At 45.4% G+C, this 26790-nt stretch overlaps 1 pseudogene; it reads left to right on the top strand.

The window, feature by feature from the left end:
* Positions 1 to 26790, top strand: LOC148474905 (uncharacterized; annotated as a pseudogene).

The following is a 26790-nucleotide window of genomic DNA, read 5'->3' as shown; positions in this document are numbered from 1 at the left end:
ATGGAGAGAAACAGTTCATTTCTTCATGTTATTGCTCCTAGGCCAAAGGCCTCCAGGTTTTTCTCCTTTGTCCTTAAGGGAAGGTGAGAAGTCAGTAGTCTACTCTTTGGGAAGGCTGCAGAGGAAAACCGGCATGGGCAGCTTGGTGTCAAGTTCTTAAGCCTAACAACAAGCAGCAGATAGTTGGCCCTCCGGGTACCTCCTTTGATCATACCAATATTGCTTCTCTTCCAAGATCAGATATTCAATCCCACCAGAGATGCAAGGATGAGAAGTATGTAAGGGATACATCGATAGATCTCCTGAAATTTCTGCTCAGACATATTTTAATTATGATTCTTTTTGCTGACAAATTGTGAAGCCTATTTTCATCTATAGTTGTTATTCCGTTCATGGACCATTAGAAGGGATTCCTGGTACAAAATCAATTGGCTCCTTTTGACCCATTCAGAGAAATCCCTTATCCAGTTGCAGGTGGACAGATTTAAGATGGAGTCCTTTCGTTCAGTTATCAACATAATAGAATAAGACGAGATATTGGTGTCCATGGACAACAAGGATATGTACTTGTGTTTTCCTTTCTGGGAGGGACACTGGTGTCTCCTCATGTTTACTGTTCTGCACCTTCGGTTTCAGGTCCTATTTTTCAGTCTGACTACAGTCCCAAAGATGATCACACATAGCCAGGAAGTGTGGCTGACCCCTCTCGTGGAGGAAACCAAAATTGCAATGTAAGAAAGCGCAATCGGATTAACCAATTTGTATTGTTTATTATATTATAAAAGGTCTACTGACCGTGAAAATATCTAAACATAAAATACACAAAATACATAGACAAATAGGAACCACGTATCTCGTATGGGGTAACCAAGGTGTTGATAAAATGGACTGTAGTTGAAAATATATTTAAAAAAAAAAAAGCCTTAAAATAAGCACTATAGTGAAAATTATAAATAAAAAATAGAGTAAAATGAAATGTCTGAATTATTCTCCAATTGGCATATATTTATCCTCCATGCACTGCTGTGCAATATTGTAAGTGTAATAAAAGTCCCGAATGGGTGGTGAAGAAACAATGTCAATTGATCCCAAATAGTACATGATTCAAATCACTTGCAGTAGCCTTAACAATGTAGGCTGTAAACGCCAGTGATAATGAGCACAATACAGGCTGACCTGTTTGATGGAACTCCCGGTTTGATTCGGCTGGAAACGAAGAAAATAGAATTTCTGTACTTAAGTTTGATTTTATTATATAACTAAATTTTATTCTTTATGTAGTGAATAAGTATATGAAATAACAATGGTTTGTATACATTTCACACATGTAATAAAATACTGTATATATATATATATATATATTATCACATAGCTAATAATAACAATACTATGAACATGATGTTCAATTGTATGGTTTGTAAATACAAAAAAGTGATAAAATCTATAATTAACCTCATGGACGTCCTGTTTTTATTAAGAGCATTTCCTAAGAATATAAAAAGGAAATGATGGGGACAGCTGTTAGTAATATGGAGGGGCTACTAAGTGGGGGGGGGATCTCGTGCATGACAGGTGGCAATATATGTTATCTGTTATTATTTACTGTCAGTGGTGTATGCTGGAATTCCATCCAGCCCTTGTCATGTATACCTGCTGTGTAAGGTGTGATGTAAGTACTTGGGACTTCATTCAGAGTGCACGGTCGTACGCCACCGATGTTTGCTAATCTGTGCATGCGTACAGTTCGCAATGCGCGTGCGCAAACTAGCGGCTACGATCAGAAATTTCTCTCTCCTTGAACACCGCCAGGTCGGTAGTTTGAGTGACAGATTGCGGCATTTGTGGGTGGTAACATGGGAAGGTGCTTGAAAACGGGGGTGTGGAGATCCGAACACAGGCGTGCCTCATTATGCGAATGGCGTTTTAAGTAGGGGTGTGCACCGGCCACTTTTCGTGTTTTGGTTTTGGATCTTTCTTCGTGTTTTGGATCTGGATTGGTTTTGCCAAAACCACCCTTCCGTGTTTTGGGTTCTGGGTTTTGTGATCTGTATTTTTTTTAAAAAACAGCTAAAATCACAGAATTTGTGGGTTTTTCTGCTCCTATGCCATTATTAACCTCAAAAACCTTAATTTCCACTCATTTTCAGTCTATTCTGAACACCTCACACCTCACAATAGTGTTTTTATGTCCAAAAGGTTGCACCGAGGTAGCTGGATGACTATGCTAAGTGGGCGGCACAAACACGTGGCCCATCTAGGAGTGACACTGCAGTGGCAGACAGGATGGCAGTTTGAAAAACTAGGCCCCAAACAGTACATAATGCAAAGAAAAAAAAGAGGTGCAAGATGGAATTGTCCTTGGGCCCTCCCACCCACCCTTATGTTGTATAAACAGGACATGCACACTTTAACAAACCAATCATTTCAGCGCCAGGGTCTGCCACACGACTGTGGCTGAAATGATTGGTTAATTTCGGCCCCCACAAAACAAACTGGCAATTAATCTGTCCCTGCACAAACTGGCTCTACAGAGGCAAGATGTCGTCCTCATCCTCCTCATTCACTGATTCCTCACCCTCTTCAGTGTTGTGTACATCCTCATCCTCACAGAGTATTAATTCATCCCCACTGGAATCCACCACCACAGGTCCCTCTGTACGTTCTGGAGGCTGGTCTCCCTGGAAGAGTTGATAATTCATTTTTATGAACATCATCTTCTCCACATTTTGTGGAAGCACCTCCTACGCCTTTCGCTGACAAGGTTCCCGGCTGCACTAAACACTCTTTCGGAGTATACACTGGAGGGAGGGCAACTCAGGTAAAATAGAGCCAGTTTGTACAGGGGCCTCCAAATTGCCTCTTTTTCCTGCCAGTACAGGTACGGACTGTCTGACATGCCTACTTGGATGCTGTCACCAATGTAATCATCCACCATTCTGTCAATGGTGACAGTATCATATGCACTGACAGTAGACATGTCAGAAATTGTTGCCAGGTCCAAACTTGGTCCTGCCTGCCCTGCTTCACCGCCAGCGGGTTGCTTAGGATACCTAAGTTTTTTCTGGCAGCCCCAGTTGCGGGAGAAAATGAAGAAGGAGCTGTTGACGTGTCACGTTCCGCTTCAGCTGACAGTGTGTTCACCAGCAGGTCTTTGCACCTCTGCAGGCTTGTGTCGGCCGGAAAGAGAGACAGCACATAGACTTTAAATGTAGTGGTCTGATGTCAACCGATTGACCACCCTGGAATCCTGGCAAAGCGAATGAAGGGCTTCATCCACAAGTCCCACATGCCGAGCGGCATCGCTCCATCTTAGCTCCTGCTTCACTTTCTCCAACTGCTTCTGCAAAAGCCTGATGAGGGGAATGACCTGACTCAAGCTGGCAGTGTCTGATCTGACTTCATGTGTGGCAAGTTCGAAGGGCTGGAGAACCTTGCACAACATGGAAATCATTCTCCACTGCGCTTGAGTCAGGTGTATACCCCCTCCTTTGCCTATGTCATAGGTGGATGTATAGGCTTGAATGGCCTTTTGCTGCTCCTCCATCCTCTGAAGCATATAGAGGGTTGAGTTCCACCGCGTCACAACCTCTTGCTTCAGGTGATGGCGGGGCAGGTTCAAGAGTGTTTGCTGGCGCTCCAGTCTTCGGCATGCAATTGCTGAATGGCGAAAGTGGCCAGAAATTTTTCGGGCCACTCAAGCGTCTCCTGCACGCCCCTGTCACTTTTCAGAAAATTCTGCACCACCAAATTTATTGTGTGAGCAAAACATGGGACGTGCTGGAATTTGCCCAGATGTAATGCCCGCACAATATTGGTGGCGTTGTCAGATATCACAAATCCCCAGGAGAGTCTAAGTGGGGTAAGCCACTGGGCGATGATTTCCCTCAGTTTCTCTAAGAGGTTGTCGGCGGTGTGCCTCTTACTGAAACCGGTGATGCACAGCGTAGCCTGCCTTGGAACGAGCTGGTGTTTCTGAGATGCTGCTACTGGTGATGCTGCTGCTGTTGCTGCGTAAGGTGATACATCTACCCAGTGGGCTGTCACAGTCATATAGTCCTTAGTCTGCCCTGATCCACTTGTCCACATGTCCGTGGTTAAGTGGACATTGGGTACAACGGCATTTTTCAGGACACTGAGGACACTTTTTCTGACGTTTCTGTACAGTCTCGGTATCGCCTGCCTAGTGAAGTGGAATCTAGACGGGATTTGGAACCGGGGACACACTACCTCCATCAATTGTCTAAATCCCACAGCACTAATGGCAGATACCGGACGCACGTCTAACACCAACATAGCAGTCAAGGCCTCTGTTATACGTTTTGCTTCAGGATGACTGCTGTCGTACTTCATCCTCCTCGCTAAGGACTGTTGGAGGGTCAATTGTTTAGTAAAAGTAGTGGTGTTCTTACTTCCTCTCTGGGATGATGAACGACTCCCAACAGCAGCAGCGGCAGCAGGAGGCGTAGCAATGCAGGATCCTCCGGAGGAATCCCGGATAGGAGTCAGTCATGCCAGTGACATGGCCTGCAGGACTACTTCCAATCCTGACTAAGGAGGAAATTGATGAGGAGGGAGTTGACGGTGTGGTTTGCAGGCACTTGGATACAACGGGATTTAGGTGTCCCTGGACTGCTTACGGTCTTAGCCAAAGTTTCTGAACTTGACAGTAACTTTTTATGAACGCGCTGCAGGTGCCGTATAAGGGAGGATGTTCCTAGGTGGTTAACGTCCCTACCCCTACTTATTCCACCTTTACATATGGTACATATGGCAAGACAGTTGCTGTCCGGATTTGGATAGAAATATTGCCAGACCAAAGAGGTGGAATGTTTGGTCTTCTGCCCAGGCATGACCGTGATGGGCTTTTTCATCCCATGGACAACAACTGTCTCCCCCGGAGCCTGATATTAACAAACCACATCACCATCAGAATCCTCCTCGCCAACTTCCTCCTCAGCGCCAGCTACACCAGTATCCTCATTCTGTTGTACTTCAACAGTGACATCTTCAATTTGCATATCAGCAAGTGGACTGTGGGTGCTCCTTTCAGCACTTGCAGGGGGCGTGCAAATGGTGGAAAGAGCCACCTCTTCCCGTCCAGTGCTGGGAAGGTCAGGCATCGCAACCACCACCACACTTGGACTCTCCTTGGGGATTTGTGATATCTTCTTAGAACGCACAGTTCTTTGCTGTGCTTTTGCCAGCTTAACTCGTTTGATTTTTTTAGTGGGAGGAGGGCTTCCATAGTCATGTGAAGCTGAACCACTAGTCATGAACATAGGGAAAGACCTTAGCCATTCCTTGCCACTCCGTGTCATAAATGGCATATTGGCAAGTTTACGTTTCTCTTCAGATGATTTAAATGTTTTTTTCAAGGTCATTTTCCTGAACTTTGTCATTTGGGATTGTATGTGCCCTCTACTATGACATTGGGCATCGGCCTTGGCAGACGACGTTGATGGCATGTTATCATCTATGTCATGACTAGTGGCAGCAGCTTCAGCACTAGGAGGAAGTGGTTCTTGATCTTTCCCTATTTTATTTTTATCGGAGAAAGTTTGGTCCTCCATTTATGTTATATTGATATATACGTGCGGCTAAGGCGCACACAAACACAGAAAATATTTTCTTATTTTTGTTGGAGACTAGTGCACTTTGTGGGTTACACCACCCTTTAAGAAATGAGCCAGCCAGCCCTTTACTTATGGGACACAGGCGCACGCTTGGCGCTGCTCCTTTGTTGATGCACGTGCAGCCACAGTGCACACAATTCACAAACATAGAAAAAAATGTTTTATTTTGTTTGGAGTGCCCTTTGGGGGTTACAGCACCCTTTAGCGGTCAATCCAGCTGGCCCTTTATTTATGGAACACAGGCGCACGCTTGGCACTACTTTGTTGATGCACGTGCGGCTACTGCGCACACAATTCACAAACACAAAAAAATATATTTTTTTATTTTGTTTGTGGAGTGCCCTTTGGGGGTTACAGCACCCTTTAGCGGTCAATCCAGCCAGCCCTTTATTTATGGAACACAGGCGCACGCTTGGCACTACTTTGTTGATGCACGTGCGGCTACTGCGCACACAATTCACAAACACAAAAAAATATTTTTTTTTATTTTGTTTGGAGTGTACTTTGGGGGTTACAGCACCCTTTAATGGTCAAGCCAGCCGGCCCTTTACTTATGACACAGGCGCACGCTTGGCACTACTTTGTTGATGCACGTGTGGCTACTGCGCACGCAATTCACAAACACAGAAAATATATATTTTTTTTGTTTGGAGTGTACTTTGGGGGTTACAGCACCCTTTAACGGACAAGCCAGCCGGCCCTTTACTTATGACACAGGCGCACGCTTGGCACTACTTTGTTGATGCACGTGCGGCTACTGCGCACACAATTCACAAACACAGAAAAAATCTTTTTTTTTTTTAGCACTTGGGGGGAGCACCCCTGATGGACAGAGCACCCCCTGGACAACACTACAGCACCCCTTTAGGACTGGGACACTGCACAGGACTTTGGAGAGGACACAGCCCCTATGGACAACTGACTGCACAACACAGTCCAGCCAGCCCCTATGGACTTTGAAGTAGTGGACACAGCCCCTATGGAAACAGCAGCACAGCACAACACAGCCAGCCCCTATGGACTTTGAAGTAGTGGACACAGCCCCTATGGACAACAGCAGCGCAGCACAACACTACTCTGCACTACACTACACTACACTACACAGCCCAGCCAGCCCTAACTCCCACCCTCCCTCTTCACTGTCCACAGCCGAGTGAGAAAATGGCGCCGACGCGGGTACCTTATATAGGATCCAAAACCCGCGAGACCCGGAAGGCGGGATGATGATGTTTTGCCTCGATTTCAGATCCGAGTCAGGTGGGAAAAGTCGAGCCTGACTCGGATCGGCCTCGGATCGGGGGGGTTCGGATTTCAGAAATCCGAACCCGCTCACCCCTAGTTTTAAGGGAGTGCATAATTAACCAAGTAGTGTCATGGCAGACGTGACAGGGGAGGTTTTACACTGACATGATCGTAGAGCTTAAGAGAGGTAAGGTCAACCTTTATCTCTACGACCAGTTCCGATGGTATACGATGCTCACAATTAATCCTTATGTAGCCGGAGATGACGTGCTATACGTACGAGATGTGGGCGTATTTTTAGCGATCCGACCGCATCCACCCTTTGGTCGGCCAGCTAACGATCCGACCTTAGGGACGCAACATGCGTGTGCATCATTAGCATATCCGGCCCCTTTTTCTATACGACCGTGCGGCCGCTTCGACCGACTCTGAATGAAGTCCTTAGGCTTTTATGTACATGGTCTCATCACCCTTATTATTCCAGTCTCTAACCTGAGCTGCTTGTTCTTCCTATATAGAGAAGATGGCATTCAAAAAGCTTTTACCATGATGTCCTGGGAAGAGGACTATTCCGAGACCCACAGATTGGCTAGGGAGGCACATTTAGCTTCACTGGATACGTTAAAGCAGGGGTGGGGAACCTTTTTTTGCCCAGGGTCATTTTTTATATATATAACATTATCCGTGGGCCTGGTGCAGGCCACGCTTTTTTGTGTGATGTCACACGGGAGTGGGGTCACAATCGCCGGTGATTACAGCAATGCCTGGAGCAGACCTTGTTATGGATTTAGCATTTTTTTTAGTATTGAGTGCTCATATATATATATATTTGATATATATACACAGTCCTCTTGTGAGATTATACCGACATGTTTATATCTTTGGTGATCTATATCAAAGCATGCCATGATAAAGACCCCAAATGATTGAAACGCGTCGGTATAGGAAAGCATAGAGCCGCTGAGGCCACCTTGCGGAGCCCACCCTGTATGATCGGAGATATGCTTTAAAACATGTTTAGGTGATTGTCCAGACACACCTGTACATAGGACTTAATTTCCCCCCTAAGTGAGGGAGACACAGGTGAGCTTATCTGTCTGCTGGGTCTAACAACTGCTGAATACAATCAGCTCAACATAAGTGGGGACTACAGCTACTAAAAAGGAAAATCTGACTGTTCCCGAGTATATTGCAGGACCGGATTCCCTCCAAGGAAGAAATACTGTAAGTATATATATTCCAATGCAATGTGGCTCTATACCTTTATAAGTTATTCCCCTTTTGTCTGGTGGAACTGATTGGTCCATGATGCTGTTATATTGTCAGCCCACAAGGTCTATAGATGTGCTGGATAGAGGTGTCTTGTATTCCCGAATAACCTGGGGAGAATTAGTTCCATCCGCCCAGATACATCCCAGGGGACACTGCAGGTGACAACATTGATGGTAAGAGATGGAGAGTCCAGGATGATAGAGGGGGAGCTGCTGATATTAGCGCTGCCTCTAGGTACATGGTGCCGGCCGGCTAGATGTCAGCAGATACTGAGGATGGCTCCTGTAACAGTAGTGAGGGTGGAAGGTAAGGAAACCTCCAATGACTGCAGGCGGCAGATCCCTCACACATTTCTCTGTTACCAACACACGGATTCTTCATAAGGAAACTGAGTATTATGTTGGCACAGCGGGATGTTTATATATCAGATTAACCCAACAAGTTACTTGCAGATGAGCTGAGCATTCATGTTATGTTCACCTGTTGTGTGGGGAGCTACACTATGTGGGGATATATATTATGTAGGGAACTATACTATGTGGGGATATATATTATGTAGGGAACTATACTATGTGGGGATATATATTATGTGGGGGGCTATACTATGTGGGGAGCAATACTATGAGGGGAGCTATACTATGAGGGGAGCTATACTATGTGGAGAGATATATTATATAGGGACCTATACTATGTGGGGCGCTATACTATGTGAATATTATGTGGAGGTGCTATACTGTGTGTGGAGCTATACTATGTGGAGAGCTATACTATGAAGGTATATTATGGAGGCAGCTATACTATGTGGGGAGATATATTATGTAAGGAGCTATACTATGTGGGGATACTATGTAGGGAGACTATGTAGGGGGCTATACTACGTGGGGGCTATACTATGTAGGGAGCTATCCTACGTATGGAGCTATACTAGGTGGGGAGCTATACTAGGCAGGGAGCTATACTATGTGGGGATACTATGTAGGGAGCTATACTATGTGGGGATACTATGGGGAGTTATACTACATGGGGGCTATACTATGTAGGGAGCTACACTAGGTGGGGAGCTATACTATGTAGGAAGGTATATTATTGAGGCAGCTATACTATGTGGGGAGATATATTATGTAAGGAGCTATACTATGTGGGGATACTATGTAGGGAGACTATGTAGGGGGCTATACTACGTGGGGGCTATACTATGTAGGGAGCTATCCTACGTATGGAGCTATACTAGGCGGGGAGCTATACTATGTGGGGATACTATGTAGGGAGCTATACTATGTGGGGATACTATGTGGGGAGCTATACTACGTGGGGATACTATGTGGGGGCTATACTATGTAGGGAGCTACACTAGGTGGGGAGCTATACTATGTAGGAAGGTATATTATGGAGGCAGCTATACTATGTGGGGAAGTATATTATGTAAGGAGCTATACTATGAGGGGAGCTATACTATGTGGAGAGATATATTATATAGGGACCTATACTATGTGGGCGCTATACTATGTGGATATTATGTGGAGGTGCTATACTGTGTGTGGAGCTATACTATGAAGGTATATTATGGAGGCAGCTATACTATGTGGGGAGATATATTATGTAAGAAGCTATGCTATGTGGGGATACTATGTAGGGAGACTATGTAGGGGGCTATACTACGTGGGGGCTATACTATGTAGGGAGCTATCCTACGTATGGAGCTATACTTGGTGGGGAGCTATACTAGGCGGGGAGCTATACTATGTGGGGATACTATGTAGGGAGCTATACTATGTGGGGATACTATGTGGGGAGCTATACTATGTAGGAAGCTACACTAGGTGGGGAGCTATACTATGTAGGAAGGTATATTATGGAGGCAGCTATACTATGTGGGGAAGTATATTATGTAAGGAGCTATACTATGTGGGGAGCTATACTATGTAGGGTGGGGGGCTATACTGTGTGGGGAGCTATACTATGTGGCAATAATACCCCCACAGGGACACCAGCCTGTAGTCACCACTCTCCCCCTGAGTGGTAATAGGCAGCACTAATAGTAATACTGTATAATAATGTCTCAGTGACATACAGGACATCAGATGTCTATGGAAGAAGTCAGCCCCTGCCTGTCTGCCTCCTTTCACCCGGATCAGGTTACACACAAGACTACCGGTTTGTGCGTTCCACCCGTCTTCCGGTCTGTGCGCTCCACCTGACTTCCGGTCTGTGCGTTCCATTCGATATCCGGTTGTGCGTTCCATCTCACGGTCCGGAATGGGGTTTATTCTCTATGAACATCCGGGTCACCGCTGAGAAGAGAGGAGACATCGCTGTGTCTGGAAGTCGGTAATGATCTATGTGATTATTATTATTATACAGAATGAGCAGCCTGTGGTGTCCTGTTATTATTATTATACAGGGGGGCAGCCTGTGGTGTCCTGTTATTATAATACAGGGGGAGCAGCTTGTTATTATTTACTGGAGCAGCCTGTGGTGCCCTGATATTATGCAGGAGGAGCAGCCTGTGGTGCCCTGGTATTATGCAGGAGGAGCAGCCTGTGGTTTCCTTTTTTGTTATTATTAATGTACTGTTATTATTATACAGGGGTAGAAGCCTGTGTTGTGTTTTTGTTGTTATTTATTATTAATATAATACTACAGGGGGAGCAGCCTTTGGTGGCCTGTTATTACTATTATACAGGAGGAGCAGTGTATCATCATTATTAGTATTATTATTATTATTATTATTATTATTATTATTATTATTATTATCATCAATGGTATAATATGTAATTGTGAGGATTGAATATATTTAATTTCTAGTATATATACAGTATATATTTCTATAATAAGTGAAAACGTGTGTGTGTCTGTTTGTTTTATGCACGTCTATGTCTGTAGTTCGTCAGGACCACGGAGGTCTACATAGTGCAAACTAAGTAGGCTGTTGAGGCTCTGATTTGAAATTTTGGTATAAGCAAATTCACTCAGGATGTTTTCAAGTGCCGAAAACTGCGTTGATTTGAAGGCACAGGCTGATATGTACCAGGGTGGGGCAGGCAGCAGAGCTCCAAAGGAAGAGCAGTGAGTCGGAGGATCAACTGTCACACTGCACCTGCACTGACAGTTACTCATTTCCTCCAAGCACATTCTCATATGCCATGCTCTCCAATGTTGGTCTGCAATGTAGAAAATGAAGGCTGCAGATGTACTTCAAGGTCCATTCTTCAACCCGGGCAACGCAGGGTATCCCTGTATGTGTATCTATATATATGAAAATAGAGCCCAAAGTATCCCCAATCTCCTCAATTTGTAACTAATTTTAATTGGAGTAAAGGTGTATCAGAGTTCCTATACTCCAGGCCATGAGTTGCGGTGCTGTAACTTTTAGCAATACAGCATTGTGTGTGTCACTGAGAGTCTTATACAGCTGTGACCAGGGCTCTATGGCTCTGGTAATAGAGAAGGACTTAACGGTCACTCAGTGCTTCGTTTCCTCCTGTAGGCCTGATTCAGAGACGCAGGCAGATCATGTGCGGCTGCAATTTCTCAAAGATTCTCAAGTGCAAAATATGCAAATAGTTTAAGCATTCTCCATGTGCACTACCGTGCAACATGCTCTTTGCATATTTGAGCAATGCTAAATTCTGCTGGTGGACCCAAAATATGCCCATTAAACTCCCACAACATGCTCTTGACACTTTGTCTTTTTGCAACGACTTTACGTCAAATCCAAATCTCCACCCTGAACCGCCCATAGATCGCAGAATCCGACTCAAATAATAGTGATGTCGTATGCAAATGCTTTTGTCATTGCACACTTTAGTTTGCGCGTGCGCATTAGAAAAAAATTGCTCAGCTACAAAATATTGGTACTGCGACCACACACTCTGTGGTGTTTATTATAATTATACTTACTTCTAGACAGCTGAGGATGAGATAGGACACTGATTCTGTGAGGATGCATCTGGAATTGTCACAGTGACATCACTTATATCTACAGTAATAATACAGGGACATTACTGGGGAGGTGAGAGGGTCTGGGAGTGTCACAGTGACATCACTTATATCTATAGTAATAATACAGGGACATGACTGGGGAGGGGATCTAGGAGTGTCACAGTGACATCACTTTTATTTATAGTAATAATACAGGAAAATGACTGGGTAGGTGAGGGGATCTGGGAGTGTCACAGTGACATCACTTATAACTGTAGTAATAATACAGGGACATGACTGGGGAGGTGAGGGGATCTGGGAGTGTCACAGTGACATCACTTATATCTATAGCAATAATACAGTGACATGACTGGAGAGGTTAGGGGATCTGGGTGTGTCACAGTGACATTTCTTTCATCTATAGTAATAATACAGGGACATTACTGGGGAGGTGAGAGGGTCTGGGAGTGTCACAGTGACATCACATATCTATAGTAATAATACAGGGACATGACTGGGGAGGGGATCTAGGAGTGTCACAGTGACATCACTTTTATTTATAGTAATAATACAGGAAAATGACTGGGTAGGTGAGGGGATCTGGGAGTGTCACAGTGACATCACTTATAACTGTAGTAATAATACAGGGACATGACTGGGGAGGTGAGGGGATCTGGGAGTGTCACAGTGACATCACTTATATCTATAGCAATAATACAGTGACATGACTGGAGAGGTTAGGGGATCTGGGTGTGTCACAGTGACATTACTTTCATCTATAGTAATAATACAGGGACATTACTGGGGAGATGAGAGGATCTGGGAGTGTCACAGTGACATCACATATTTATAGTAATAATACAGAGACATGACTGTGGAGGTGAGGGGATCTGGGAGTGTCACAGTGAAATCACTTATATCTATAGTAATAATACAGGGACATGACTGAGGAGGTGAGGGGATCTGGGAGTGTCACAGTGAAATCACTTATATGTATAGTAATAATACTGCGACATGACTGGAGTGTATGCAGTGATATTGTCTTTTCTAATATACAGGATTACGCAGTAGTGAATAAGACATCCAGTGAGTGTGAGATACCCAGCAGCCATCTCCGTGTTTCAGGAGGACTGAGCAGGACCCAGAGCCCCATCACAGTGCCTCCACCTCACTCACTGATACATGAGAGAGACAATGACCAGAAGATCCTGGAACTCACAAAGAAGATCATTCAGCTGCTGACTGGAGAGGTGACTGCTGGGAATGGGACATTATACAGTAACACCAGGGGATGTGTATGGGTGATGACTGGAGAGGTGACTGCTGGGAATGGGACATTATACAGTAACACCAGGGGATGTGTCTGGGTGATGACTGGAGAGGTGACTGCTGGGAATGGGACATTATACAGTAACACCAGGGGATGTGTCTGGGTGATGACTGGAGAGGTGGCTGCTGGGAATGGGACATTATACAGTAACACTAGGAGATGTATCTGGGTGATGACTGTATCATTGTGTGTGTTAGGTTCCTATAAGGTGTCAGGATGTCACTATCTATGTCTCCATGCAGGAGGGGGAGTGTATAGAGGAACACAAGGGTCTGTACAAGGACGTGATGAAGGAGAATCACTGGCCCCTCACATTACTGGGTAAGAGGAGACTGTCATTTATTGTACCGCAAGAGTAGGTATGGGGGCCCCCTATATAAATTCATCACCTGATAAAAACATTTATACAATGTACTCAGTCAGTGTGTGTCTCCTACAGATAGACCCAGTAACAGAAATACCCCAGAGAGATGTCCCCGTCCTCTGTATTCACAGGATTGTACAGCGAAGAATCACAGGATCCAACAGGAGCATCAGGTAGGTGGGATTTAGGGTCTTACCAAAAACCAAAGTGACTGTCACTATATAATCTGTAGAGCAGCTGTGTGTGTCTTATACACTGATATTCTACTTATTCAACTCAATTAATGAAATCAAACATTATTTATGTGTTATTATATTGTTTTGTGGATATTTTAGTGTGAGGACCTGACTAATATTAAAGAAGATATAGAGGAAGAAGAAGAGACGTATGTGACTGATATGAAGACAGAAGATATAGAGGGAGAAGAAGAGACGTATCTGACTGATATGAGGACAGGTGATACAGAGGGAGAAGAAGAGACATATGTGACTGATATGGAGGCAGAAGATATAAAGGAAGAAGAAGAGACGTATGTGACTGATAATAAGGCAGAAGATATAGAGGGAGAAGAAGAGACATATGTGACTGATATGAAGACAGAAGATATAAAGGGAGAAGAAGAGACGTATGTGACTGATAATAAGGCAGAAGATATAGAGGAAGAAGAAGAGACGTATGTGACTGATAATAAGGCAGAAGATACAGAGGGAGAAGAAGAGACCTATGTGACCGATATAAAGGCAGAAGATATAGAGGGAGAAGAAGAGATGTATGTGACTGATATGAAGGCAGAAAATACAGAGGGAGAAGAAGAGACGTATGTGACTGATATGAGGGCAGAAGATATAGAGGGAGAAGAAGAGACGTATGTGACTGATATGAAGGCAGAAGATATAGAGGGAGAAGGAGCGATGTATGTGACTGATATAAAGGTAGAAGATATAGAGAGAGAAGAAGAGATGTATGTGAAAGTTGATCAGCAGTGTAAGGAGGAGGAAATCCCTACAGATATAAACACAGGTTAGTAAAAACAAAAATAACTTATTACAGAACTGCTTACCCCTGTATACCCCTCCTACATCTGTTGGCAGTGATCGCGCTGAGTGAAAAAAAATGTGGTTCCCAGGGACCCCTCACTTTCATGGTCCCATCACAATTTATGCCTCACTGCCTGTAGCACATAAAAATGCGCTATAGGACATATTTTGCAAAGAGAATATGGGGAGAAAGGAACAGAGGGCACAGAAGTGGGAGTGGAAAGTACACAGGAGAGCAGAAGGGGTACAGACATGGGGAAGAGTACACAGGAGAGAAGAAGGGGTACAGACATGGGGAGAGGAACAGGGATGGGGAAGAGTACACAGGAGAGAAGAAGGGGTACATATGGGAGAGGAACAGGGGGAACAGGGATCAGGAAGAGTACACAGGAGAGCAGAAGGAGTACAGACATTGGGAGAGGGGACAGGGGCCACAGGGATGGGGGAGAGTGCGCAGGAGAGCAGAAGGAGCACAGACATTGGGAGAGGAGACAGGGGGCACAGGGATGGGGAGAGTGCGCATGAGAGCAGAAGGAGTACATACATGGGGAGAGGGGACAGGGGGCACAGGGATGGGGGAGAGTGCACAGGAGAGCAGAAGGAGTACAGACATTGGGAGAGGAACAGGGGGCACAGGGATGAGGAGAGTGCACATGAGAGCAGAAGGAGTACAGACATTGGGAAAGGGGACAGGGGGCACAGGGATGGGGAGAGTGCACAGGAGAGCAGAAGGTGTACAGACATGGGGAGAGGAACAGGGGGAACAGGGATGGGGAGAGTGCACAGGAGAGCAGAAGGGGTACAGACATTGGGAGAGGGGACAGGGGGCACAGGGATGGGGGAGAGTGCGCATGAGAGCAGAAGGGGTACAGACATTGGGAGAGGGGACAGGGGGCACAGGGATGAGGAGAGTGCATAGGAGAGAAGAAGGTGTACAGACATTGGGAGAGGGGACGGGGCACTGGGATGGGTAGAGTGTGCAGGAGAGCTGGAGTTCAGACATTGGGAGAGGGGACAGGGGGCACAGTGATGGGGAGAGTGCCCATGAGAGCAGAAGGAGTACAGACATTGGGAGAAGGGACAGGAGGCACAAGGATGGGGAGAGTGCACAGGAGAGCAGAAGGAGTACAGACATTGGGAGAGGGGACAGGGGGCACAGGGATGGGTAGAGTGCGCAGGAGAGCAGAAGGAGTACAGACATTGGGAGAGGGGACAGGGGGCACAGGGATGGGTAGAGTGCGCAGGAGAGCAGAAGGAGTACAGACATTGGGAGAGGAACAGGGGGCACAGGGATGAGGAGAGTGCACAGGAGAGCAGAAGGTGTACAGACATTGGGAGAGGGGACAGGGGGCACAGGGATGGGGAGAGTGCACAGGAGAGCAGAAGGGGTACAGACATTGGAAGAGGGGACAGGGGGCACAGGGAATGGGGAGAGTGCACGGGAGAGCAGAAGGGGTACAGACATTGGGAGAGGGGACAGGGGGCACAGGGATGGGGGAGAGCGCATGAGAGCAGAAGGGGTAAATACATGGGGAGAGGAACATGGGGAACAGGGATGGGGAAAGAGTGCACAGGAGAGCAGAAGGGGTAAAGTCACTGGGAAAGGGGACAGGGGGCACAGGGATGAGGAGAGTGCACAGGAGAGAAGAAGGTGTACAGACATTGGGAGAGGGGACAGGGGGCACAGGGATGAGGAGAGTGCATAGGAGAGAAGAAGGTGTACAGACATTGGGAGAGGGGACGGGGCACAGGGATGGGTAGAGTGTGCAGGAGAGCAGGAGTACAGACATTGGGAGAGGGGACAGGGGGCACAGTGATGGGGAGAGTACCCATGAGAGCAGAAGGAGTACAGACATTGGGAGAAGGGACAGGAGGCACAAGGATGGGGAGAGTGCACAGGAGAGCAGAAGGAGTACAGACATTGGGAGAGAGGACAGGGGGCACAGGGATGGGTAGAGTGCGCAGGAGAGCAGAAGGAGTACAGACATTGGGAGAGGGGACAGGGGGCACAGGGATGGGTAGAGTGCGCAGGAGAGCAGAAGGAGTACAGACATTGGGAGAGGAATAAGGGGCACAGGGATGAGGAGAGTGCACAGGAGAGCAGAAGGTGTACAGACATTGGGAGAGGGGACAGGGGGCACAGGGATGGGGAGAGTGCACAGGAGAGCAGAAGGAGTACAGACACTGGGAAAGGGGACAGGGGGCACAGGGATGGGGAGAGTACACAGGAGAGCAGAAGGAGCACAGACATTGGGAAAGGGGACAGGGGGCACAGGGATGGGGAGAGTGCACAGGAGAGCAAAAGGGGTACAGACATGGAGAGAAGGGAACAGGGGGCACAGGAAAGCAGATGGGGTAGAGACATAGGGTGAAGGGAATGTACAATATACAGTATTTAATATTTTTTTTACAGCAGTTGCTATAATTCAAACATGTTACAGTAGCTGTGTAACAACAACAATACACCACAGCCTGTATTATAGAACTACAGAATAATAGGGCCTGCTTCCTTATATTACAGCCATGGCCATAAGTTTTGAGAATGACACAAGTATTGGTTTTCACAAAGTTTGCTGCCTCAGTGTTTTTAGACCTTTTTGTCAGATGTTACTATGGTATACTAAAGTAACATTACAAGCATTTCGTAAGTGTCAAAGGCTTTTATTGACAATTACATTAAGTTTATGCAAAGAGTGAATATTTGCAGTGTTGACCTTTCTTTTTCAAGACCTCTGCAATTCGCCCTGGCATGCTGTCAATCAACTTCTGGGCCACATACTGACTGATGGCCGCCCATTCTTGCCTAATCAATGCTTGGAGTGTGTCAGAATTTGTGGGTTTTGTTTGTCCACCCACCTCCTGAGGATTGACCACAAGTTCTCAATGGGATTAAGGTCTGGGGAGTTTCCTGGCCATAGACCCAAAATTTCAATGTTTTGTTCCCCAAGCTACTTAGTTATCATTTTTGCCTTATGACAAGGTGCTCCATCATGCTGGAAAAGGCATTGTTCATCACCAAATAACAGAACCCTAGAGCCTGCCCCACCTGTACGATAGTTTGCTCCACTATTAGTATAACAGGACACAAGTCATTATCCCCATATAATCATACCAGTGCACTAGTGGGTGCTGCAGCTGTATTACAACAAGGCACTAGAGAATGCTCCCTTGTATCACACAATAACATTAGGACACCAGGCTTTGCTCCTAAAGTGCTATAATAAATATTATTTACCTGGTAAGGGAGGCCTGGGGGAGTTAGAAGAAAACATGGGAAATCAGGTGGATTGGTTGTAGTGGAACGCACAGCTGGCAGCATTTGGATGTGATGCTGTCGGCGGTGATTGGTAGGTGAGCTGCTGCCTGCAGTCATTGGACTATAACGCAGCCGCCGGTGATTGGTAGGTGAGCTGCTGCCTGAGGTCATTGGACTATAACGCAGCCGGCGGTGATTGGATGAATTGCTGCCGGCGGTGATTGGTAGGTGAGATGCTGTCTGCAGTAATTGGACGAACGCCATCTGCGGTGATTGCTGCGGCCGTTGTGTATGCGCCACAGCAGCCAGTCACTGTCGGCAGCATCTCTTCTCTCTCCAACCAAGCACCACCAGCTGTAATTGGCTGCTCTGCGTCGCATACACAGCGCGTCCTAGGGGACCCAGACCTTCTTAAAAACAGAGTCCCTCACCTCCGGGATCATGTAAAAATGCCCTATTGTGCGTATTTTTCGATCACTGAGTTGGACCTTGGTTTTGATTTCTTGCATTTGGAACATTAGTTATTTTATATTCTATGGATGTGAAGTGCTTTGGTGCCTTTGTAGGTGTTACTACAAACAGCTAAAGTGAGATGAATGCCACCGGTCTCCGGTTGTTTTTGTTAGTTGTCGACATATTATAAAGGTCTGTTGTTAAGGGGATCTGGTTGTTAAAAATACCCTTTCCGTCACTCAGGTTTTTACTGGTCTTATTTTTTTCTACACAAGGTCTCTTCTGGGAGTTTAGGCAGATGCCATATCTGTGATGTATATAATCATCTTATAGCAGTTCTGTGTTTCTGTGCCTGCTTGTTATCTGGTGCGTCTGATATGGAGACCGTACCATATATTGTTGTGTGTGATATGGAGACCGTGCCATATTCTGTTGTGTCTGATATGGAGACCATACCATATATTGTTGTGTCTGATATGGAGACTGTGCCATATACTGTTGTGCCTGATACGGAGACCGTGCCATATACTGTTGTGTCTGATATGGAGACCGTGCCATATACTGTTGTGTCTGATATGGAGACCATGTCATATACTCTTGTGTCTGATATGGAGACCGTGCCATATACTGTTGTGTCTGATACGGAGACTGTGCCATATACTGTTGTGTCTGATATGGAGACCGTGCCATATACTGTTGTGTCTGATATGGAGAACGTGCCATATACTGTTGTGTCTGATATGGAGTCCGTGCCATATACTGTTGTGTCTGATATGGTGACCGTGCCAAATACTGTTGTGTCTGATACGGAGACTGTGCCATATACTGTTGTGTCTGATATGGAGACCGTGCCATATACTGTTGTGTCTGATATGGAGAACGTGCCATATACTGTTGTGTCTGATATGGAGACCGTGCCATATGCTCTGGTATTCAGGTCACACTGTCTTCTGATTCCAGGTGGGCTAATTGGTTATCTGCACTGCTCACTGTTCTGTTCTTGTGTTTTTAAACATCGGTGCTAGCCCCACAGTCCTGTGGTTCAGGTCTGGGGTTGATTCTAGGAGCAGACTTGGAACCTTCTAGTAAGCTCTGATTTCTCCGAGGACACTAGTCCACATGCCATATCGGTGTTTGCTCCTATTTTGTGAGTAATCATCTGATACGCTCTCCACATTTCCATTTCACCTGGTCAGTCCAGGCCACGGGTCCTGACTCAGATCTTACCCTCAAGCCCGTGACATACAGAAAATAGTTAAGGAGGGTCATCTCTCCGTGTGGCTAGTAAATATAACCACACGGCAAACTTTATGACACCGGCAGAGAAATCCTGGAAAACAAGCAATCTCCGACCGCCAATCTCCAATGTGAGTTTAGAGAACCGGATAATACAGAATGTACCAAGTAGATTTTTTTCAAAGGATCTCTAGACATAAAACCTTGTGTAAACCTATATCAGGACCATTCGACAGCAAATGAAGGAGAAAAAGAGACTGGAACAAAACATCTTCAAGTGGCGGCAGATGGGCTTGAACACATCACCCTCCGAGACTCAAAGGGGGTAAGAGGGTCAATAATAGGAGCATCATGAGCCGCACAGTGTGGAAACACATTTCTTCATCTCAGTATGCCAAGCCTGCATCTGTGGCAAATTTTGATATGAAGAAGACAGCTGGGCATGGAGTCTCGCCACCTGAACCACCAGCCTCCTTTCTTGGAGGGTAATGGCTTGAAGGAGTTGTTCCATAGTTTCCAGAGAAGGTACAGCCACAACAGGAAGGAACCGAAACAGTAGGTAAGTATCAGCAACCAATAAAAGTTCAAAGAATAGCACTTATAAGGAGACAAGGGCAGTAAAGAACTCAAGCAAGAGAGGGCTACTGTAAGAGGAGGTAAGTATTAGAAACAGAATCAAATTCTGCAACTGCGGGAGAGCGTAACTGCAAGGGAAGCCAGAGGGTAGCACTGAACTGGAGCAGCAAGGTAGACAGTAGTAAAGGACCTTCTTTCCAGCAAAAACCAAGGAAGTCCAGCATATTTGAAATTACACTTTCTAACCGTAAACTTCATCAGCTCAGAATAGCAGGGATGTGATCCATGAAATAGTCTGTGCAGCTGGATGATATATAGCAAGTTGCACTGTGATGGATCCTACACCTTCTGTCAAGATGTAAATAGCAGCAGCTTCTCCCACAGAGCCTGGAATGTGTACCACTGATCTCAGAATGTTCACACAGGGTGATGATGGTTATATTAACTTCTGCAGAGCAGATATTTGCTACCAGGTACTGACAAAAGAAATGAGCAGCAGCAGTGCTGAGTTCTCTCCAGTGTGCTCGCTCCAGCCAGCACCAGCAGGCACAGTAATAGTGTGCAGCTGGATGTTACAGATACCTCTGGAACTGGGCAGCAGCAGTACACAGAAAGCCCTGGTCTCCTTGTCAAGGGGAGCAGGATAATTGACAAGCAGCGGGAGCAGGTAACAAGTACGGCTGTGGACCACAGGTGTCTCCTGAACTGGGCAGCTACTACTGAGTGAGATCCCTCAAACACTGGAAGTCATGAAACAAAACCACCAGTGGAGCATAGGCAGTAGCGATCAGGTCAGACTTTGTGCAGGTTTTCCCGTAAGCAGCAATCAATGGAGCAGCAGGCAGAGAATGGGAAAAATTATGTCTTGGCGTCCCCGGCAGGAGAAGGCCCCAGGACAGCAGGAACCAGCAGGGAGGGACACACTAGGGCCCAGAGCTCATCAAAATCACCCCCAAGGCATCAGGAGATTATCCTCTACAGGAGGTAGGTAAGCAGAATCCTCTGGGGACACAGCATTAATGTTTCATGGTTTTCAATCTAGAAAGCTGCAAGACCAGTGTCTTACTCTATGCCTGTCCAGGCCACCACCCCTACCCCGTTTGTGTAAATCTGTTATCTTTTCAAAATGTCTAAATGATCTAATAGCTGCACAGAACTGGGTGGCTGATGTGCAGCTTGTGAGGTGGGGACCACACGCAAGGCCCATCTAGAGTCCCACTCACAGAGGGAACGATGCATGACTGGGTTCAGTCTAAGGCAGTTGCAGAACGTACTTTGATGGAGGCTCACCAGGTCTTTTTATGTTTCTTATTCCTTGAATAGGTTATTTGGATCCCCATTAGCCCCAGTCACTTTCCTGGGTATATTTTCTGGGAGAATTGGTTTTGGCATGCTCCTCGCACGAGGTCAGAGAAAGTCCAGACTTTGAGGAGGAAGACCAGTCTGGTTGTGAAGAGGAGGTTCCTACCAGCCATGGTCGTGAAGTGCTGGCGTTCCATCAGGCTGTCAATATCCTGGAGGTTGACGTCCCCTCATAGCGGTCTCTTATTTAAGTGCAACAAAACATAGACTGTTTTTCCTTAGTTTTCCTATTCTTCTGAGGCTTTGGAGGACCTGATTCTGAGTCGGACACAATGTCAATGCTGTACTCAATTGGTCAATGTTTTAAGTCTGCTCATGTGCACAGCGCATGTGTCCTGTTTGACTGCACTCAGAAGAGCAGTGGAGAATTGAATTGTCACTAGTGTTTGTATTTATTTGTGAATCTGGACTTGAGTCTCTGGCAGACATGGGTTCTGGAGTGGATGTGAGGAAACTGGCTGGTCTAATATAGTAACGGCTTATGAGATGTAATCTGAGGCTGAAGGAAGCTGAACAGTACTGGGGAATTGGCTTAGACCCAGAACAGAAGTGCGGATTCTAACACGCCGGTGGTTTTCACCAGGGACCCCTGCAAAGGAGTTTGTGCTTAGCTGTGCCCGAATTGCAGGTCACAGTCTTCTGCTTGGGTTTCACTGTACTAGCAGCTGCCGACTGAATCTCCAGGAAGGTACCAAACTGGACAACATCGGGATGGAACCAATGGTAGAGGATATCAGAGCGGAACCGATGGTAGAGGATATCAGAGCGGAACCGATGGTAGAGGATATCGGACTGGAACCAATGGTAGAGGATCTCTGGGGTGGAACCAGATACTGGAGCCAGGGGTGCAGCGAGATGGAATTCTGCACAGGAGTTGCTGAGTAGGATAGAATATCCACAGGAACTCTCTCCAATGCTTGTACAGCTGGGCTGAAGACAACATTGCACAGGCAAGTGCTGTGTGCAGGGAGAATCTTTATATACCCCTGGGAGAGCAGGGATTGGCTACAAGTGTCATGTGACCGCATACTGGTCTCCTGTTGGTGGAGATCCGGTCACCTGATCCAGCCTGTCATGGCTGCGCCCAGCAGCCAGCACTGGAGGGAATGCTGGATGTGGAACCTAGGGAGATTGCAGGATATGAGAAGAAACTGCAGCTGGAGGAAGTCTTTCACAGAGCCGGATCATAAAGCTGGGAACCAGGTAAGCGACCCGGCAGCTGTAGCAGATGTGGTGTGTGACACGGATGCAGGAACTGTGGATTTTAGTAGGCATTCCTGGGAGTTAACGGGGGTGGCGAAGCCAACTCGGGCCTGTTGCTGAAATCAGCGGTTTCCAAAAACATACAATTGCTCATGTAGGATGCCAGGTAACTGAACCTGTCATAGGGATGGTGCAAGTACCGACAGTGCGACCAAAGATGCACAGTGGTTGTCCATATAGCAAGACTTACCAATTCTACAGTTATTCCCACTCCCAATTTTGCCACCTTAAAAGAGGACGTGGAGAGAAAATGTGAGGCCATTCTCAAAGTAGTTTTGAGGATGACTGATGCTTCTTAAACCAATTTTAGCAGGGGCCTGGGTCAGCGAGGCCATTTCATCTTGGCTGACCAATTGGAAAAGCATTCCATAAAAAAAGGTTTCTCTGCTTTTGGTGGACCAGATTGAGGGAGCATCTGTATACATGGGGATGCTCTCCTGGATTCAAAGTCACCCTTTGTCTAAGATCTCGGCCTTGGCTGCCCAATAGGTGGGATTTTGGAAATCAGAGGGGGAGGTGATTACAGTGGTTTACATACTTTAGCAGATGGACACCCATTCCCCAGGATAAGGAAATACTGCATGACTGTCTTGGGCCTCTTACGAGTCCTGCTTTAGTAGAGTCCATCTTTTCCAATTTTGGCATGTGTAGCTTTAGTTGGTCTTGAATCTGTGGTCCCGAGTAATTCTACACCTGGTAGATTGCCCCACCTGAGGTGTTTTTTGCTACCCTCCTTCCGAGAGACATTATCATGAGAGAGGCATTTATTCAGAGATCTATCCTTTTTTGCTGTCAGAGGTCATCATTCAGATTTTGGATGCACAGCAAGGTGTGGTGCACTGCTCAAACCAGTTTCTGGTGTGTTAGCCAGAGTTTTCCTTATAGAACAATCCTGAGCTGGAGGTTGCTCAACAACCTCATGTTTAGGAGAGTGCTGTCATAGATCCTACGTGGCTTTGTTAAGAACAAAATCCTCCTATCTTCCAAAACCAGAGTTTTTATGGACATTATGTTTGACACCAAGAGCCACATGGGGTACCTTTTTGAGTCCAAGATTGTGGCCCTACAGTCACAGGGAAAGCTTGGACAGGTTTCTCCACAGTTTCTGGGGAGAATGGAGAACCCGCCCAAGAAAACACCACTTGAACGGTTACACTCAAATCCTGTCTTGTTACAGAGCAAATCCACTATTTAAAAGGCAGTTTCACTGGTTGTGGAATCGCAATGCTAGGCCTCCAGCTTCAGGGCTGTTGGTCTCAGCAGAAGACTTTTTTTTCCATTCAGTACTCTGGAGTTGTGGGACATAACCTATGCCCTGGATGGCACTCGAAAGGGCTCATTTCATTCAGATCTCATCAGTTGGGCCCAGGAAGGTGTGGTATGCAGTTCTTTGGGCCTCAACAATGGAACCTTTGTGATATCCTCTTTAATAAGAGACTTTTTATGTCCAATTCTTCACCCCAATTTGACTGGTTTGACTTTGATGGCATAGCACTTAATGCCAAGATCCTAAAGGTAAGGATCTTTCTAGTTTAGTCAACCCTACTATGCTTAGGGGTTGAATGCCTACTATGATTAGTGTATCCTCTACTTCCCAGTTCAATTTTCCTTAAATTCCATTTCCTTTTCATCCATCAAGGGTCAGATCTCAACCCTTTCTATTCTTTTTTAGTGGAAACTGACCTCCTTTTTGTAGCTTTAGACCTTTATCCAAGGGTTGCTTTTATATTAAACCACCTTATCTCCTACCTATCTCCTGCCTGTTCCCTCTTGGGACTTAAATTTGTTTTTGCTTTTTCAGACTTTACTTAAAAGTAGTGGAAGGAGCAGCTTTATTATTACTTGGAACACAGTGGTGTTTTTTATTTGTGGTTTTACACAATTATGTTTTTCTTTTTTTATGTAACACTTTGAATTTGGATCAAGTTTTATGTATACGGGAAATTTCAATAAAGATTCAATATTTTAGATTTTACATTTCTATCCCACATTAGTCTAGGAGTGTACTAATACTGCCAGTCTGTCACTTATCATGGTTATGCGGAAGGCTCAAAGTGATGTAGATAAAGGGTTGTAACTTGTAACACAGAATAATAGACCATGAAAAGCAGGCAGATTCCCAATCAGTTGTAATATACAATCTTATTCATAATTTCTGTTACTGGTAAAAATATTTCTAATTTTTAAATTTGCTGCTATTTTATTTTTAATTTTCAGAGAAATGGTTTTATACTAATTAACCGAAATGGTATTTTATAAGATTGAATTGTTAGTGCACTTCCTTAAGACCTTATATCACCTTCTCTTAAGCTGTGTCTAACACAGGTAATATTTATTTATAAGTTTGTGTTTTGTTTGCTACGTAAAGTGTGTAGGTTGCAAAATGAAATTAAACAACTGAACATCTTAATCTCACTAATAGTATGAAAATTTCCAATAGATGGACACAAACACAGGAAGACCTCGGAGGGAGATCTCCGTTTGCCTCTAGATTTAAATAAAGAAGAAAACATCACACAGGATTCTCCAGGAGATATCCCCATTACCCTAAATATACACCCAGTACCTCACAGTGCTGATCTATCATCTGATCCCTCTAATCATGAGGAATGTTCCCCTCAGTTATTGCTACACGTAATACAGCTCATACAAGTTCTGAGTGTGGTAAATGTTTTAAACAGAAGGCAGGTCTTGTTATACATCAGAGATGTCATACAGGTGAGGAACCATTTCCATGTTCTGAGTGTGGTAAATGTTTTAAACAGAAGGCAGGTCTTGTTATACGTCTGAGACATCACACAGGTGAGAAACCATTTCTATGTTCTGAGTGTGGTAAATGTTTTAAACAGAAATCAGCTCTTGTTACACATCAGAGAATTCACACAGGTGAGAAACCATTTCCATGCTCTGAATTGGGGCAGTGTTTTACACAGAAAGCATCCCTTGTTACACATCAGAGAAGGCACACAGGGGAGAAGCCATTTCCATGTTCTGAGTGTGGTAAATGTTTTACACATAAATTATATCTAGTTATACATCTCAGACGTCACATAAGTGAGAAACCATTTCCATGTTCTCAGTGTGGGAAATGTTTTACACAATCAGATCTTACTATACATCAGAGATATCACACAAGGGAGAAGCCATTTCTATGTTCTGAGTGTGGGAAAGGTTTTACAGCGAAGTCAAGGCTTGTTAAGCATCAGAGATATCACACAGGTGTGAGGCCATTTACATGTTCTGAATGTGGGAAATGTTTTACACAGAAATCAGATCTTGTTATACATCAGAGAGGTCACACAGGAGAGAAGCCATTTCTATGTTCAGAGTGTGGGAAATGTTTTGCACAGAAATCAGCACTTGTTAAGCATCAGAGATTTCACACAGGTGTGAGGCCATTTACATGTTCTGAATGTGGGAAATGTTTTACAATGAGTTCAGATCTTGTTAAGCATCAGAGACGTCACACAGGAGAGAAGCCATTTCCATGTTCAGAGTGTGGAAAAGGTTTTACACAGAAATACAATCTTGTTTCACATCAGAGAACTCACACAGGTGAGAAGCCATTTCCATGCTCTGAGTGTGGGAAATGTTTTGCATGGAAAGCAGTGCTTATTAGGCATCAGAAAACTCACACCGCTGAAAAGCCGTTTCCATGATCTGTATGTGGGAGAGGTTTCAAACTTCAGTCATCTCTTGTGAGGCATCAGAGATGTCACACAGGTGAGAAGCCATAGAAGTATACAAGCTCTAGTCACACAGTATAATAACATGTTATAATCTAGTTAGCATCCACAGATACACTTTGAATATATGTCACCAAAATAAGATTGTAGTAGATCTCT

The sequence above is a fragment of the Taudactylus pleione genome, unplaced genomic scaffold, assembly GCF_031769625.1.
Source record: "Taudactylus pleione unplaced genomic scaffold, aTauple2 ptg000800l, whole genome shotgun sequence".
In the NCBI taxonomy this organism is placed as follows: domain Eukaryota; kingdom Metazoa; phylum Chordata; class Amphibia; order Anura; family Myobatrachidae; genus Taudactylus; species Taudactylus pleione.
The sequence above is the reverse complement of the archived record's forward strand: the minus strand, read 5'-3'. Positions and strand labels throughout refer to the sequence as shown.